Consider the following 15,551-nt stretch of genomic DNA (forward strand, 5'->3'; position numbering starts at 1 on the left):
AATAAAGTGAGATGAGCGCCGCAACCCCAGAGTCGGTCACGACTGGACCTTATGGTCAGGGGTCCCTTTACCTTTACCTTTATAGTGGTCATTATGAACCACTATGCCTAGTGGGCTTTATAACCCATTGCTAGTCTGCATGGTGCTACCCTAAACATGCAAGTTATAGAACTTGAAATTGCAACCCTCAGCTTTTTGGTGGGGAGATGAAAACAGGGCAGGGGTGAAAGGACTAAATTCACCTCTGCATCCCTCTCTGGAACACCTGGTTGGCATTCTGCTGATTTCCTAAAAGGGATCCTGGCAGCTAGATCAGGGCAGGAACCATGTGCATGGTGCTTGGGCCAGAATTTGAGTTACTTTGGCTCCAAAAGTTCCTCAGGCATGCAGCATACTCTGCCCTGAGCACAGGGAGCCCTTGGAGCAGCCCCACCCCCTTCAGGTGGCTCAGAATACGATCCAGATCTGGTAGTATTTGCTTTATGTGTCGAAGTTTATTTCTTGTAGCTGCAAGGAGTGCAAAGAGGGGCAAAAAAGGTGGAAGATAGAAGCAAACAGGAACTAGGCAGGTTCCCTTCGTGGCTATTTTTAAATGCTTCAAACAGCTCCAGCTGGCCCAAATTTAGAAAGGAAAACAGAGGGCTTCCTCCCTTTCCTTTCAGCTATTTCCCAGCATGTGTTTTTATGGTCCAATGGGAAGAGGGGAGAGAGAGAGGACAGAGGAATGCACTTCATTGGCAAATGAACCCCCAGCCGCATCCTTGCCATCCATCCATCAAAGTTAGTAGAGCAGGCTATGAAAGAACCCTGTCATAAACTCCTGGATATCACATTCTAGTGCCTGTTAGGGTCCATCTTCGGCCTCAAACCAATACAGGTGTGCTGTACTTTGCTTTGCTAAATAATGTCCAGTCTGGAAGCACACTTTCAGGTTGGACAACACACTTTTTGCAGAAGTTCCCTGGCTCCATCCCTAACATGGCCAATAAGGCTCAAGTGCCCCACAGTTGCCAGGCCCAGGGAGACCAGACTGATGCCTCTCCAGCTGTTGCCGTTGTCTGTGGGCCTCCTGTGATGTCACAAAAGGACATGGCAGTTGAGGTGAAAGAGGGTCTCCCCCTGTGACTGGGCCACCCCTAGATCTCAGGAGCCTCCCAGAATCTCAGGTTCTGGGAGGCTCCTGATCTGGCAAGCTTATTTGTCACTCATATGCGGAAATGATCATATTCTGAGCCACCTGAAAGTGATGTGTCTGTTCCAAGAGCTCCCTGTGCTCAGGGTTTGAAGCTGAAGTAATTCAAATTCTGGCGCAAGCACCATGCACATGAATCACATATTTATAGAGTTGGAAGGGACTCTAAGGGTCATCTAGTGCAACCCTGTCCAATGCAGCATGGTTCCTGCCCTGATCTAGCTCTCAGCATCCGTTTTAGGAAATGAGCATAATGCTAACCAGTGGGATCTAGAGGTGGATTTAGGCTCTCCCCAATTTACTATAGTTTGATTTCTATCCCAGCTTTCCTCTTGAAGGAGCCCAGGGTGGCAGTTTTTCCCTTCCAGCCCCTATGCTGTGGACCCAGTCCAGAATGGGATATTCTCTGGCTGTTGTATGTGAAAGCATGAAGGAGACAGAGATGCATTAAAGAGACAACATCTCTGCTGCAATGTGTCATTTGGCCCCAGCAAATTCCAAGCAACCTTCACCCATCCTCCTCCCCATCATCTCCTGCCATTGCAGCCAGTTCACAACTTTGGTGTGTGTTTAAAAAATAACAACACACACACACACACACACACACACACACACACACACACGGAAGTTGTTGGGTGAGTTCAGCTCCTGCCCCCCCCAAGCTTCAGGCTCCCCACTTGAATTCTATAGGTACCCTCCTCTCTGAAGGTCCAGGGAGCAGGAGACAGACTTCTGCTTTCCACATTAGCCATGTCTGCTTGGTGCTGAGTTCTTTCTCCTTCTCATATTTGGAGACGCAGGCAATGGAAACTTCAGCTGCTGCCGCATTCCACTAAGAAATTCTTCAAATTCCCCAGCCTCCCTGGGGTCCTGCCTTAGTTATTTCACATTGTATTATTCCCATCTGGAAACTGATCTGAAAACAGAGGACTAGATTTGAAACAGAACTGAAAATCAGTGACAGGACAAGGAGCTTTTGGGCAGAGGCACGTTAACCAGGAGACCTAGATGTCTATGTGAGCTCTTCTGTTCTAAGTGGAAGAAACTGTGCCAGTCAGACACATCTGCTTCAGTTGTTTTGAGTGATGTGTTTTGTCCCACCTGCTTCCTGTAGGATCAAGGACAGAACTGTTTGTGGGACCTCTCCTTGCACAGTGGTGGAGGCCCTATGGGTTTTCTTGACTGGACAATGTCAATGCCAAGGGGAGCATTTGTTGGGCTATGCTGAATATTTCTTCACCCTAGGGCTTAATTTGTGTAGGGACACTGGGAATAGAAAAAAGTGCCCCAATCAGGTGCAGTGTGGCCACATTCACCCTCTACTATTAAAGCACAAGTTAAGGTACATTGCTTCCCCCAAAGAATCCTGGGGATGCACTTTACCCCCACAGAGCTACAATTCCCAGCACCCTTAATAAACTACAGTTCCCAGGATTCTTTGTGTTTCAAGTGTTGGATGTGAGTTTCGGTCCCTCACTGAATGACAACAGAGAGTTTTCACAATCAAGGATTACAGGAAACGGCTTCCAGATCAGAGAATGCTGTGTCCAGGCAAGCTTGAGTCCCATCATCTTCTCCTACTCTTGAAACACTGCTTTATGGTTCAGAAGCTGCCACCCACTAGAAGCCGGGCCCATCCAGCCTTACACAGCAAAGGCAGCAACAACAACATGTCTTTGCGTTTAAGCCAAACACCTTTTACAAATTACTTCGCATGCTTTGCATTCTCAGCCTCTTTACAGGCACTTCACTTACTCAGATTGATCGTGGCTGGAGCCGGAGTAATTATATTTCCCACTGATTTTGAATTCAATCTGAGCCGCCGTCCTCCCCTTCCCGTCCGCCTCCTGATACAGGATGTTCTCTTGGCCTTGCATAGTTTCCAGGCGACATCGTTGCTTTCATAACCAGACTAGACCAAAAGTTTATTTTTCTCGGCTGAATCGTACAAACACATAACACAAGACACACTCTCGCACACAGGTTGCAGCTGTATCTTTACTGAGTTGGCTCAGGATGCTGAGGAAGGAAGACCCTTCTTGGACTGGCTTATATAAATTGTATATGAGTGAGAGGCCACCAGATATGTTCAGCATGGAGGGCAAAGGAAGAACATCTCCAAAGGAACCACCACAGCAGGGATGGAGAACCAGTGGCCTCCCAGATGTTTAGTAACATCTACAACTACTACCTGGGACACGGGTGGTGCTGTGGGTTAAACCACAGAGCCTAGGACTTGCCGATCAGAAAGTTGGCGGTTCGAATCCCCTCAATGGGGTGAGCTCCCGTTGCTTGGTCCCTGCTCCTGCCAATCTAGCAGTTCGAAAGCACGTCAAAGTGCAAGTAGATAAATAGGTACCGCTCTGACGGGAAGGTAAATGGTGTTTCCGTGCGCTGCTCTGGTTCGCCAGAAGCAGCTTAGTCATGCTGGCCACATGATGTGTTATTATGACTCCCTGTATGCTGGCTCCCTCGGCCAATAAAGAGAGATGAGCGCCGCAACCCCAGAGTCGGTCACGACTGGACCTAACGGTCAGGGGTCCCTTTACCTTTACTACTATCTACTATCTACTATCATCCCTAACCGCTGGCCATGCTAGCTCTGGACTGATGGGAGTTAAGGAGTCTGGCAACCTTTCCTCACCTCTGTTGTATACAAAGGTCATGAAGAACTTTTTTTCGTTCTAAGCTAAAGTGGGAAGATTGATGCACTATTAGGCAGGGCTCCTGGGCCAACCAGAGGCCCTCTCCTCCTTTGGTGAACTCTAGTAGGCTTCAAACAGTCCTCCAAGCAATGCTCTAAACAGCACTGGGCAGCTGAACCCAGCTGCCATTTTAATTTCCCACAATGCCTATGACGTAGTGTCACTCTGGAACACTTGGGGAAATTTAAATGGGAACTGGACCTGCTGTTTGGGGTGCCAGGTTGGCAACATTTATTTTGTAAGGGGGCTTGGCAGGCAGTGGTTCCCTGTGCCGTGTGACAATGTCTTTCTTGTATCTATTGTTGCCAATTCTTATGAAATACTGCATTTTAACACTTCTTTTCTCCAACCAGCATTGACCCAAATTGAGAAAAAGAATGACCTAGCTGCATTTTGAGCCGCTAATGTGCACAATGGCGTGATATGTGGCACCACCACTGCAAAAACAACTGTTAGGAAAGATTTTCGCTACCCTTTTGTATAGGTTTTGTGCACATTTATGCACATTTGTGATTTTCTTCAACAAATCCTGGTGGAGATACTGGTAATTCTTCATCCCCTCCCCCTCAAACTGTGCTCAAAGACCTTCTGGTTCAGATCTTGGCTCTTAACTGTTAACTATAACATTAGGCACAATTATTTCTTTAAAAATGCCAAGTTAAAAGCTTCCAAAAGAGCAAGAGAAGGAGAGAGGTTGCAAAGTGCCACACGGACACAAACATTCATGACCTGCTAGCCAATAGGTGTTCATGATAATTGCACAGCCACTACCACATGGCAATCTCAATATGAATGTGTTGTGTGTCTTTTTGAGATGCAAAACCATGCATTCATTATTGGGAATCTGATATTCCTAAGGCAAAAGCTCAAAGATGGGAGGAATCTGTTTAAAATGTCAGCCAAAAATGGGTAAGAAAGAGAGACATGTGTTGGCCACATTCCTCCCCAGTGTGCCTGTAGCCACACACACATGTACTGAGGGATTTGTTAAGGGGCTAGCAGGGTCCTCCTTGTTCCTCCTTGTGTGCATTGCTGTGGATTGGCTGTTGCCCAGAATGAATTGCCAGCTAGCACACTCCCTGATTCCACATCTAGCCCTCCAAGCCAGGAGTTGCCTCGAACTCATGTTGCACATTCTCCTCCTCTCTGCAGAGCCACAACCAAATTCAGATAATTTGTGATTAGGGGAGAAGAATTTCTACATGGAAGGCTATGCTATGTAGGTTGGTTCAAGAACTGCAGCTTTATGCATCCCTTCGAACTAGGAAAACTCATTTCCTCCAGACCATGTCGCTGGAAAAGATGTTTGTGAAAATAAATTAAATTCTTCATCCAGGATATAAAGAAACACATTTATTACCTGATTTGCATCCACCCTTTCTGCTCCCTCCCTTGTATACATTTCAAATTATGAGCAGAGGAAATGCAATCATGCTTTGCAAGTCAACAAAATCTTCTTTTGCAATGCTTCCACTAGATGGCATACAATGCCAGGAACCAGACTAGTCCATTGCTAGCGGATAGAAAGAAGGGATACCTTTGCACCTGAAATGCCTCTGATGGAATTCATTGTGTTGGCTGCAGCTGTTAAGAGCTAAAGCATTGTCTGAGTCTCAAGACCATGGAATGAGCTACTCTAATGGCTAAAGAGCTATGGGGATGACTCATAGCTCAGTGGCACAGCAAATGCTTTGAATGCATAAGATCCCAGATACATTCCCCAAGTTGTCCACTTAAAAGGATCAGTTAGTTGGTGGTGGGACAGAACTCTGCCTGAGACCCAGGAGAGATACTGGTACTCAAAGTAGACAATCCTGGGCTATATAGACAAATAGTCTCACTTGGTATTAGGGATTGATTTAGCATTTAAAGGCAAATCTACCTCATTCACACCTCAATGCATTTTGCAAAGCAGTTTTCCAGCCAGGCACTGTCTACCAAAAAATCATACACCAAACTGTGCACGGAATGCTTATATTAGTGAAAATTGCATACAAGAATGCATTATGCTAGAAAATGTATAAATGTTAAGGGAAATATGCTTTGTAAAAATATGTATATTTGGCAAAAATGCAAATGTTTATGTTAGGATAAATTCATTCATGAGGACTCTAAAAAAGAAAATAAAAAACTGATGAGAAAATGTGAATAACTGAATTTAATATCGGAAAAATGAGGAACTGAAAGAAGCTGAAATTGATGGATTTGCCCATCCCTATTGTGAACAAGGCACTTTCCTACATCTCCAGCTATGAACTGCAATGCTCCTGGTTCAGATATTGCTTCTACAATGTCAATTGGCAAGACTCAGCCTCCATTTCACTATGAGCATAGTCACCGTTCTACCTTGCAACTCAATTAATGCAGAGAGCTTCCTTTGCAACCTAACAGATGATTAAAGAGGTAGTTTATTAGAATCTAGTAAAGAATGCATTGATTACTACTAACCAACATGGGGTTTATCAAGAATAAAGTTTGGTCAGGCATGATTTATTCTTTGAAGGTGGCTGGAGGCAGTGATGGATTGGATGAGGGCCAATAAACTGAGGCTGAACACTGAAAGACCGAAGTGTTGTGGGCAGGTGGTTTTCATGTCTGGGAATTAGGTGTGTGTCCTGTTCTGGGAGGACCAACAATCTCCCTGAAGCATGAAGCATCAGGGTCATAGTGTAGGAGCACTCCTAGATTCCAACTTGACACTGGAGTCTCAAATAGCTTCTGTGGCTAAGAATGCTTCTGCCTAGCTTTAGGCTGGTTTGCCAGCTCTAGTTGCTCCTGGACTGGGATATCCTAACCTCAGTTGTCCATGCTCTAGTGACCTCCGGCTTGGACTACTGCAATGCACTCAATGTGGGGCTGCCCTTGAAGATGGTCTGCAGGCTGCCGCTGGTGCAGAAGGTAACTGATTGGTTGGTAAGCAGGGCAGCCCAGTGGGGCCCTGTGACACTAAGTCCTGAAAGCACCGCACTGACTGCCAGTGAGCTACTGGGTCCAATTCAAAGTGTTAGTGTCAGTTAGTACTAGCACAGTGGTTGCCAAACTTGACCCTCCAGCTGTTTGGGGACTACAATTCCCATCATCCCTGACCACTGGTCCCGTTAGCTAGGGATGATGGGAGTTGTAGTCCCAAAACAGCGGGAGGGCCAAGTTTGGCCACCACTGCACTGGCATATAAAGCCTGAAATTGAATGGGTCCCAAGTACCTAAAAGAGGCAATATCAGTCATCACAGGCCCTACAATCAGCAGGTGAGGCCTCCCTGGTTGGTGCTGCTGACCCATGGCAGGGCCTTTCCAGTGGTGGCTTCCTGGCTGTGGAATGCCCTCCCTAGTGAGGTATGCCTGTCTCCATCCATCATTTTTAATCTTTTAGGAGGAATTTGAAAACATTCCTGTTTATTTAGGCACTTGGCACCTGAAGAATGCTGTTCCGGGCAAACCTGAGGGTGCTGCATGAAATAATGTTTTGAACTGTATCTGCTTCTAGAGGTTTTTACTTGTAATTGTTTTTAGAATGTTTTATTTAGCTGTTATGTTTCTGCTTGCCATCCTGGGCTCCTTTGGGAGGAGAATTTATTATTTCATTTTAGTTCCCTAGAATAGCCTGAATAGTCTTTTTCAGGGGCAGGAAGGCCTCAGGGTTGTGAGATCTACTTTTATCTTTTTAAATAGAACGTTGAAATACACCAGTCAGGCCAAGGTGAAAAACTGTGGCCTGGGGAGGACGACGCTCTTAGAATTAAGAAACAGGCTGCCTGTGAGCACGTAACTCAGCCAAGAAATTTGGATGCAGTACCAGAACTTGTTGCACACAAAGGTCTGCCCCTCTCAGCTTTCTTCATCTCAACATCATAATTTCAAATGCGAGGGGAGGTCTTTTTGCTGCTGCTAAGCTGTTGCTAAACAGAATTCTTGCTGGTCTACTGCAAATGACTCAGAGATCTACCAGTAAATCCCATTTTACTGTTTGCCCACATATGGTCTTTCTAATGGGACATGCACACAGGACTTTCTCAAAACACTGTGCTTCATTTATTAGCCAAGGTTGTCTAGAGAGAGCATTTTACACCAACGTGACCTAGCCTGTCTCACCAAAATCACCTACCCCTAGAGCTATTGCTCGAAAGGCACTTTGCCGCAGCATTTTCATTGAGTGCTACCCATTTCCTTGGATTAACCTAGTGCAATTGATACACAAAGGAAGTACCGTATTTTTCGCTCTATAACACGCACCCGACCATAACATGCATGTAGTTTTTAGAGGAGGAAAATCCGTAAGCATGCCACCCGTAGGCATTCCCTCCATAACACACACAGACATTTCCCCTTACTTTCTAGGAGGAAAAAAGTGAGTGTTATGGTGCAAAAAATACGGTATTTTTTTGTAGGGGCAGGCTGTGGAGAAGGCAGATAAGCAAACAGATTAGCTCTGTGAATAGCTCAGATCGCTGCCACCTGAGCTGGGAAGTAAGGATAACTTATAGTGCGGACATGAATTACAATTATAGACTCATTGCTATGTTCAAAAGCTCTATATAAACAGGGTGCCTGGAAAAAATATCCATCACTGTGTGGGGAGGAGGTGCACAGGAGGTCTGCCTGTACCAACTCACAACATTCACTACACAACTATAAATAATTTAGGAGAGGAGCTGAGCTCCTTCTCAAAGCAAAGTTTGCCAAGGGGAACAAAGGCAGACAGAACTGCACTCTGATCAGAGCGTGTTTAACAATTCAGCTCCTTCACAGAAGCCCCGTGGGATCACAGCGATCAGACTCTCGGTTTTTACAATCATGCAAAAAGACTAAACAGTCACAGAATGAGAATGGCGTGCTTTAACATTTTGCAGGAATAATAATAATAAACCCAACTGCGCTGCTTGATGCTTTATGATATCAGACAGAGCTTATCAAATGATGAGGTTTCATTGATGGCAAGGTTCAGGAATTTGCTCTTGTCCAGACTTCCAGTGACGGCATGGTATAGGAAAGCAGGACAGACAATTACTGCGCAGGATTTGAGACAGCCCTTAGAAAGCACGTCTCGCAATGAATGAGGAGAGGGATACGCTGATATTAAAATAATTATCCCTGTGGGCTTGGATTATGAATTCTTTCTTGTCTTTGGCTGACTTATTATTTACTGTTGGCTTTCCTTCTGGCAATAATGAATTTAACCTCCTCGCTTTAATTCCTTGCTTCTTCCTGGCTGTCTGGGAACAGAGAGTTACAGGGAATCCAGTTGTACATCCGTCCGTCTTCAAGTATGTATCTTGCCTGCCCTCACTGCAGGCAGCAAGGAAGATGCAAGATGCACGCAGACCTTATGGCCGGAGCTGTGCAATATGCCCCATGAAAGGCAGGCTGCATTTTGACACATCTGTTGCCCAAATGTTTGCTCTCCAGTTATTCCTAAAGATCTCTTTAAATGCTGCATCTGAATAAGAGCCCAAAACCAGTTTCCAATTTTTTGGGGGGCCTTTGAGCAAAGTGGAGATCAGGATGCTTCATAGAGCCAGCTGGTGCTTAGCATTATCCAAATAGGTTTCTTTTCATTGGCTAGAAAAAATAAACAGGGTCCTTTGCCTCAATAATTAAATGGTCTTGGGACAACCTGTCAGTCCACCCCACCCCCAAATTCACAGGTGATAATAAAACAGATTTACATATGCATTAGAATGTTGTAGTAAAGTTTTGAGGTGAAACAGAATGCAATATACTAAAATGAGTCTACAGGAGGGGATCACATTTTTGAATGCTCCTATGGATAAACACATCCCCATGTAGAAAACATGCATAGCAAGAAGCACTCTGAGATGAAATCTTTTTCCTTTTAAAAAATATTTTATTTGTATATTTTTCACAAATAAAATGGTTAATCAAACACTATCCCATATACAGTCACTTAAACAGTTGACCTCCCTCCCATCTTTCCATGGTTTTCTCATGATTACCCTATCTTTTGCTACTGCATATTATAATTTATCTATACCTTCTTTTCTTAACTTTATTCTCAAAGTAACTTTTAATGGCTGAACTTACTCCAAGCCTGCTAGTGTACCAACATGTTCACAATAATTTTTTTAATAGTCTACAAATATTTTCCAATCCTCCTTGAAGGCTGTTTTAACTACAGTCATACCTCGGGTTACAAACGCTTCGGGTTGTGTGTTTTCGGGTTGCGCACTACGCCAAACCCAGAAGTACCAGAACAGGTTACTTTTGGGTTTTGGCACTCGCACATGCACAGAAGTGCTAAATCACGCTTTGCGCATGCACAGAAGCGCCGAATCGCAACCTGTGTGTGTGCAGACGCAGCGCTGTGGGTTGCGAATGCTGCGGCTTGCGAACGTGCCTCCTGCACAGATCACATTCGCAACCCAAGCGTCCACTGTATAACACCCATCCTAAAGGATCTTCATTGGCTCCCAGTGTGTTTCCAAGCACAATTCAAAGTGTTGGTGCTGACCTTTAAAGCCCTAAACGGCCTTGGCCCAGTATACCTGGAGGAGCGTCTCCCCCCCATTATTCTGCCCGGACAATGAGGTCCAGCTCTGAGGGCCTTCTGGCAGTTCCCTCCCTGCGAGAAGTGAGGTTGCAAGGAACCAGGCAGAGGACCTTCTTGGTAGTGGCATCCTCTCTGTGGAACACCCTTCCTTCAGATGTCAAGGAGATAAAGCACTAAACAACTTTTAGAAGACATCTGAAGGCAGCCCCGTATTGAGAAGTTTTTAATGTTTGATGCTTTATTATGTTTTATATATTCTGTAAGCTGCCCAGAGTGGCTGGGGAAACCCAGTTGGGTGGGGTATATTATTATTATTATTATTATTATTATTATTATTATTATTATTATTATTATTATTACTACTACTACTACTACTATTACTGCTACTACTACAACTACTACTATTACTATGCACTATGACTGGCTTCCTCAAACTCGGCCCTCCAGATGTTTTGTGACTACAATTTCCATCATCCCTGACCACTGGTCCTGCTAGCTAGGGATGATGGGAGTTGTAGGCCAAAAACATCTGGAAGGCCGAGTTTGAGGCAGGCTGTACTATGGAAAGAAGTGTGCCCTGTGTCCCCTAAGCTAGCTTGTTGCATTGAGGTTTGATGGATGATGCTGTCCTATCACCTGTCAGAGACTGGACTGAAGGGGACGAGATTGAGGAGGAGGAATGATGGAGATTCCCCCCCCCCTTCTCCTGACTCTTCCAGAGGAGAGGGAAGCAGTACTGATTTTACAGCAGGGGTTTGAGGAAGATCACAGCTCAGAGATAGAAGAACAAAAGAGTTGGGGAGTGTTAGGAGAAGGGGGAGGGGAGGCCGAGCAGCTAGCTGTCACATCACTGGAGAGTATTTCTGACCCCCCCCCTTCTCCTAGAACTCGGCATTCGCTAAGGGCGCAGGAACAAAGGACACAGAGGCACTTGGCCACAAGCGGCCACCTTAAAGGGAAATGCTGTTGCTAGGATGAAGGGAGGATGTGCTCAGTTGGAGCAATGCCATTGTCAGGGTTTGTTGCATCCTTTTGTCTCTTGCTAGCATGAATGAATAAGCTCATTAAAAAGGACTCTACCTTGTTTTCTCTGCATATTGCTGCCACAAGGGAGGAAGAGATTTCTGAATAGGACTGCCCCAATCAGTGTCTGTACATGGATGGGGTTGGGGGTAAGGAAACACTTTCTTGTCCTTCATACCAGGCAGCAAAGAGTCTTGAGGTGGCCCTACAAGAGACAGAATAAGGGTATCAAGCTGGAAGTCAGCTAGCAGTGACTTCTTCCCAGGCTAATAGACCATAGGTTGTGGGACTCCCTGCATCTCACAAGCCACGATGGCTGCAGAAACAGATGGAAAGAAAGGAGATTGCTTGGCAGCCAGCCCATCTCACAAGGTTGATGCTTGCATTGCCTCTGTCACATACGTTAAGTATAATTACAATATCATCTTCCTTTATTTGTTTACGATGCCAGAACTAATAATCTTACTAGTTCATAAAGCTTACTTGAAACTCTAGGTGTTGTTTAGTTTCCTTGGGAACAATATTTGCATTTTCTAAGTGGGAGGGAAATGTAAATTCTGAAGTCAAGGTTTCCCAAATGGTTTGGAGGGACGTGGCAATCACAAAGCTGTTTTTCATACTGCTTGCTTACATTCAATAAATACTCTCCTCCTTTAATGTAAAGCAAGTGTATCCGTTTCCATCTGGCAAATATCGGAGGGTATGCTGAAAATCTTATTTGAGATGCAATTGGCATCATCATCCAAGGGCACAGGCTTGCCAGCCAACTGCACAGAATCTGAATTGCTTGCACTGGTTTCCTCATTTCTATAGTAACACAGGAGGACGACTGCCAGTTCCAGATGCAAAGGAATGTGATTCTCGTCCTTATGTCAACTCTTGTCTTACACAACTTGTCTTACACAAGAGAGTCCAACTGTTTCACACCATGGAAAATGTAGAGACTGACATCGTGATTTCATTATGCATCTAATGAAATTGTATGTCAGATATGGCACAACCAAGTGTGCAAGTTGCATCACTGAGAAAAGTGTGGAGTCTTCTTTCCCTCCATGCACCGAAAAGAGAACCATCAGGGTGCTAGATGTAATCTGCAGTGATGTGTGTGTTCTATGTTCCCTCTCTAGGGAAAAAATAAGGACATACTATTTTTTCTGGGTGACTTCTCGAGGGACTGTGTTGTGTACTTTCTAAAGGAGAAAAGTGAAACAGCGAAGACATTCAGAAAGTACATCACCAGGGTGAGCAATAAGATTCAAAGGAAACCCACAACCTTGGTCAGCAACAACCCTTCAGACATTTGAAGATGGCTGTTGTACCACCTCCCATCTTCTCTTCTCCATTGCTTTTTCCAGTGGATGATTGAGCCCCCCTAGAAGCTCATTGATTTGCAACTGCACATGGAATCAGCCTGGCCCATACTGGTCTTTGGCACCTCATTAAATGACACCTAGTGTAGGGCATAAAGGAACTGATATCAGCAGCATGGCAATTCAGTGGTGGAGATGCTGCCTGGTTCCCATGCTGCCTTCCCCGGAGCAGCTATGAAATCTAATGAGGCAGGAGCAAATCCCTCTGGGGGACACTTAGTCAGTGAACAGCCTTGATAAAATCTTAAGTATGGGCCATTGGCTGTTTTCACATTTGTGGTTTTGGCCTCCTTTCTTCCTTGGTATTTCCAGAAAATTACAGCCGCTTCCTTCTGCTTCCTGAGCTCAGCAGGGTGGCTGTTGGCATAAGGTTTATAATATGGGATTCTTCACTGGTTTCAGACTTGCTTTCCCTCAACTCTGTGAGTTATACAATATGGGGCAACGCTTCTCTGTATTGTTACACGGTCCTTCCCCACGTGGTGAGGTGTTCTCAGGGCAGTGTGACGGAATTTCGTTTCCTTTGGAAGAAAGAGTACTGGAGAGAGAGAAAGACTCATGTGGTCTTTGCAATGTTTGTTTTATGTGTAAGTATTTAAGCAGAGGATAAGCAGAGCCAAAATAGACACTCCTGCAAAGTAGATCCTCAGAGAGCAACTTGGCCACTCTTAAGGATGCACCCCATTTTGAGCTAACTCCAGATAGAAACTCTTAGATTTCTCTCTATGTTTCTGGCCCAGCCCTACCATTAGGTAGAGTGAGCTGGCTGCCTCAGGCATCAGATACTGGAAGACAACAGCAGCTTGTTGGAGGACAGACCTGTGTTTCCCATGCAGCCTGCCCTTTGGGTGCCCCTCACCCACTGTTAATCTTGGGCCAGCGGCCATTATTTCAGCCTAACCTAGCTCACAGTGTTATTGTGAAGATCAAATGGGGGTAGGAAAGGAGCATGTACACCACTCCTTCCTTGGCAGAACAATGGGATTAAGATGCAACAAATAGATCATACATACTCCTTATTGAACTGAGAGTGTGGTACAGGAGTAACTGCAGGAGGAGACGTGGAGAGTCAGGAGGAGACAAATACCCTCCAACATTTCTTGGATGAAAATAGGGATCTTCTATTCAACAACAACAACAACAACATTTATACCCCACCCATCTGACTGGGTTGCCCCAGCCACTCTGGGTGGTTTCCAACATATATATAAAAACATAATAAAACATTAAGCATTAAAAAAACCTTCCCTATACAGGGCTGCCTTCAGATGTCTTCTAAAGGTTATATAGTTACTTATCTGCCAAGGCGGTTTCTGTAAATCCGGGACTGTCCCTGGAAAACAGGGACACTTGGAGGGTCTGGTGACATGGCCCATAGCAGGCTTTGCAAAATGCAAATAGTATCAGCTGGGAGGGGATGATATTGCCTGGAACTATAGCAGGTGTCCTCCTGCCTCAAAGCAAGTATCAGCTTCAGATGAAGGAGTTTCCTTAGGACTACTGCAGGGGAAGAAGGGGTTAATTTCCCACTCCATTCACACAAACTCACACACTCCAAGCTCTCCCCCCAGCTGATTCTATTTCTTCTTTTTAAAATCACATTAAAATCCACATCTCCACATTAAAATCTCCACATGGTACTTTACAGAGCACAATAGAATAGGTCCCTTTCCCAAGGTGCTTCCAAGTCAAGAAATCCATACAGGAACAACAGAGGAAGGAGAGGGAAGATTTCAGAAAATCCTGATGCTGAGTTTATCCACATGGATTTCTTTTTTCCTAATTCCCATCTTAACCCATAATATCAGGAAGAGAGTCCCCATGCTCCCCACCACACTCTGGGCCCAGTTCTACTAAAAGACATCTTTTTCACCCAGGCTTTCCCTGACCCAGAAGACTGGGCCCTGCATAACAACAACAACAACAACAATTTATTCTGAGTGGCTCCCAACAGAATATTAAAAACACGATAAAACATCAAACAATAAAAACTTCTCAATACAGGGCTGCCTTCAGATGTCTTCTAAAATCAGACAGTTGTTTATTTCCTTGACATCTGATGCGAGGGCATTCCACAGGGCGGGTGCCACTACCGAGAAGGCCCTCTGCCTGGTTCCTTGTAACCTCACTTCTCGCAGTGAGGGAAACTGCCAGAAGGCCCTCAGAGCTGGACCTCAGTGTCCGAACTGAACAATGGGGGTGGGGACGCTTCTTCAGGAATACTGGGCCGAGGCCATTTATGTGATTCAATCCTCTGTTTTGGTTTTATAAGATTTTATGCTGCTGTTTTATTGGTTTTGCATTGCATTTTTGTTTTAATGATATTGTTTAGTTTTTATATTGCACAAACACTTAAGAGATTAAAAAATTAAGCTGCTGGTAAATGATTTTAAATAAATAAATAAAAATTTTGCATTCTAAGTGCATTATTATACCCATTGTTATACATCTCAAATTATATTGCGATGTTAAAATTCAACAGAATACACACATTTTCTGTATGCAGCCTTGACTAATGTACTATAAAGCACTTTGGCATGTTAATTTTTTACTAATAAAGTGATTTTTATGCACTCTCCTGAAATATATGCATTTTTCTAAATGTTGGTTGGAGAACTGCATCACACAATTCAGCTAAGTTCAAATTTCTTTCTTTCTTTTTTTAAATGCATTTTTATTGAAGTTATGCACAAAAAACAGACATATATGAAAATACAGAGAAAAAATTACAAAGAAAAAAGAAAAAAAAGGAAAA

The sequence above is a fragment of the Podarcis bocagei genome (genome assembly GCF_964188305.1).
Source record: "Podarcis bocagei genome assembly, chromosome: 5".
NCBI classification, from domain to species: domain Eukaryota; kingdom Metazoa; phylum Chordata; class Lepidosauria; order Squamata; family Lacertidae; genus Podarcis; species Podarcis bocagei.